This window comes from Bolinopsis microptera, chromosome 3 (genome assembly GCF_026151205.1).
Source record: "Bolinopsis microptera isolate Bmic1 chromosome 3, MBARI_Bmic_1.0, whole genome shotgun sequence".
Lineage (NCBI taxonomy): Eukaryota > Metazoa > Ctenophora > Tentaculata > Lobata > Bolinopsidae > Bolinopsis > Bolinopsis microptera.
The window spans coordinates 16,679,715-16,683,555 of record NC_087074.1 but is presented as its reverse complement, the minus strand read 5'-3'; the positions used below and the strand labels follow the sequence as shown (position 1 = coordinate 16,683,555).

General features: G+C 34.4%; 1 protein-coding gene across 1 annotated transcript in view; it reads right to left on the bottom strand.

Annotated features, from left to right (window-relative positions):
* The window catches only part of LOC134812705 (POU domain, class 2, transcription factor 2-like), a 1,142,226-nt gene that overhangs the window by 685,454 nt on the left and 452,931 nt on the right, over positions 1 to 3,841 (bottom strand). The gene's annotated exons all lie outside the window — the stretch shown is intronic.

The window sequence follows — 3,841 nt, the reverse complement described above, 5'->3', positions numbered from 1 at the left end:
TTTAGTTTTTACAATTGTAGATTGATATTTTTAATTTTATGTTAACAGTTATTAAAGTGATGGGCTTGTTTGAACTTTTAGTTTTCATAATTACATGGAATATCGAATTTGAATTTTTAATAAACAAATTAAATACAAGTTGTAATTTACCTTCCAGTATATTTAGTGCCTCAGTCTATTTTAGTCTTTATTTTATTTCAGTTATTAAACTTTTACAAAACCATTCACGGGATTTGTTTCCAGAGTTTTGTCGATATTCTTATTGGAACTGTTTAGAGCTCCATGATCTTTTTAGTAAGAATGGTACCATTCTTCTCATGGCCGTAGTTTAGCATTAAACCTGCTAAACATAGCAGTCTTTAAATAACACTTTTTATCTTTACTGTCAGATCAATTTTGATATAAGAGTTTTGATTTAAAGCTACTGATTTTATCATAATTCTGAAATTTTTGACGGATATGTATATAAAAACGTAGTTACAGTCTGCTGCACCAAACCAACACATGTCATCTTGAATGCTGTATTTGTGAATTGATTAAGATCTTCATTGAATGCGTTGAAAGTATAGTCAGCTTTTCTCAGATCTTGAAAAATTGTTTCACTTGTTCAAATTAGCGGAGGTTATTTAATATTTATGTCTTTATGTCACGTAATGCCTATACAATGAGTAATCTTACTATATATAAAGCGAGACGATATATATGTATATATATATACATATATATCCATATATATATACATATATATCCATATATATATGGATCCGTGCCATTTTACTGACACCACGGCATCAACTTTAACGCGACGTTCCGCAAAAACCGTAAAAGATATACAATTGAAACTTTTTTGACTAGGTCAAATGCTTTAATGGCCTTCAAATCAGCATGAAAACATACAAAATTGGCCAAGGAATAAGAATTTTAGTGCCTAAAATTTGGACTCCCAAGTGGTGTCAAAAACGCGAATTAAATAGGCAATAATTATTTAAGTCTCTCGAGTCTTGACACCATTTTAGGGTTATACGGGTCCCTGCTAGTATAGTATAATGCTTTAGGACACGAAGGGAAACACACAACGTAAGGCTTGAAATCTTCGTAAAACTACTAAATTATTTGTTATATAGTAGTGTTGAAAGTAAAAAGAGTAATATAGTATGGTAGTCACGTGCTACACTAACACGTGCTACACTAACATGATTCAATCATAGGACTGTACACTGGCGACTAGCGTCTAGCATGAACAGGTGCACATTCGATTTTACATCTTCATTCTTCGATTACAAAACTCGTGATATTCAGCTGTGGGGCAGTCGTGATGGTCGCAAAACTCGCAAAACACTTTGTTAGATTTTAAAAGAAGGGATATGGCCCCTTTTATAAACTCCTGTTTCTGTAACCACCTTCTCACTGTCTTGGAGGCCCACACAATCAAGAGGGACACAAATTTAGGTGCGAAACGTGACATGATCGGTGAACTGAAGCATGGGGAAGCATGGGGAAAGAGGCTGAAGCTTTCCATAAGAGAATCGCAACACTCATATCAAACAAAAGGGGAACACCCTATAGTGATACGATTTCTCACATACGCCGAAAACTCCGCTTCTCAATCCTCCGCACAACCCTCGCCGCCATCCGAGGACACAGAGGAAGAGCAGTCCAATGGTGCGACGACACGAACAGCGACATCAACCTCATACCAGGATGGACTAGTAATATGTGTTGATATTATGTTTATATTTTCAAATTGTATTATATATAATAATTTTACACTTTGACCGTTGGGAGCGGTACCTTCAAAAAAAAGTTAGGAATGTAGGGAGATATTGCACAAAGCTAGACACATCATCGTTAAATAAACATTGTCCCAGAAAGTCAAGAAGTTGCAACCGCAATCAGTGACTTATAGACGGATCTGCCCTCCTAATTAGATCAATATCTAGCTTTGGGACCGTGGTGTACAGTTCTTAGTTTTCAAACACTCGGAGATCGCATGTGAATCATTGTCATCAACTATCTAACTTCTTTTTTTTTGATACCGCTCCCAACGGTCAAACCTTTTATGGGTAAAGATAAACTGAAATACAATACATAGCATGCAATTGAATAAATGAATAAATCATCTATAAAATGTGTTGATTGAAACTATAATCATAAGCATACTCTCCATTAAGTGGGAAAAACTATCTAACATGGATGATCTAGAATTTAACTCTTTCGAATCGAAAATCAACAAATTTTTTGGTTGGTTTTTATTTTTGCAATGATGATATTCATAATATATAACCTGTAATACTATTCTGTATATATCTAATTTCGTTTTCAAAAAAATGTGAATCATTTTGAGAACGTCCCCTCTATTCCTAAACCTTCCTTGTCCTTTAGAGACTTCGCTAAATTCTGCAAATTTCTGCAATATGAGCATATTTATAATTGACTTGTGACCGCTTAGGCCCTCAATTTTCAAGAAAATGCTAAAAACTGTTTTAATCACACACCTAAAAATGGACTGTTTGGCCCAAATTTTTCCTATTTAAAGTTTAAAAACTCACGGATATTTTAAAATATCCGTTGGTCAGTGACCCCGTCCGTCCTAGTTGTCATGATGCTTGATAGAAGAAACTAATTGATCACTGTAATTACACATAATTAGTTGATTACTTACTATCAGTGATTAGTAATTGTGTACCACCTGGTTGTCATATCAGAACACTGATCAGTAAAATTACACTACCTATTACACAGTCTAATAACAGTCTGATAAGTTAAGATATGATTGTAAGATGATAGCTAATTGTAGTTCAAATTGTAGTCCAAATGCAGCACACTTGTAGTTTGATTAGTGCAGTTAGTGAATCAGAAGCTCCCAACCGATCTATAAAGCTATGAGATCACAATTTTGAAGATACTTATCTGAACTAGTGTGTGAAGCAGTGAAAGTTTTACTATAATATATATGAGGGACACTCAGTATTAAATTGCGGTCTGTTCATACTTTCGCACCGTTTTAAAGTTTTAACTACGAAAATGTAATGCGTGTTTTCGAATATAATAGACGGGTTTATAATTTTGCATAAAGTCCCGGTCGTAGGCACGGGTAACACTAGTACTCAATAATGAATAAATGCAATATATTTGTAGTGTTGTAATTAGTTTTATATATATATAAAACTAATTACAACACTACAAATCTATATTAACATTACTACGTAGTACGTATTGGTCCCAATCCCCAAATTTAACTAGTTATATGACGATTATCGTTTCTGTCAATTTTTAGACTCTCACCGCTCACGACAATTGGATTATCATCAGGTTAGGAGGAATGAACAGTCATGGAGGTAATCTATGTGAACAAGGTATTTTAGGAATTTGCCTGATCAGGTTAGTGCTCTACACAGGATACAGTGTAGGTGCTTTTTAAAAAGTTAACAAACCATGCCTCACCGTTTGGACTTTAGTTCCTAACTAATCAGCCACCCGCCGGCAATAAACGTAATCGTGCAATCCAACACAATTAAAGCACCGACAATAAAATACAAATCCACGCCCCATTAGTGTGGCTGAGGATAAATACTAAAGTTTAGTTTGAACATCATAAGAGAAATGGGCCAATACACAAAACAGTCGACCATTATCACATTTCACAAGGAAACAATGAAACAATGAGTGAAGTAGGATCTAGATGATACATCTATGGTTCGTGTGCCTACTTCTTAGGTTATGTAAATGCGCCTTAGAACTGATTATTGGTTGGGCCATAAAAAGGTCGCTATTTATGTACATTGTTAATTGTACATTGTATATTGTACATTGTACATTGTACATTGTACATTGTACAATA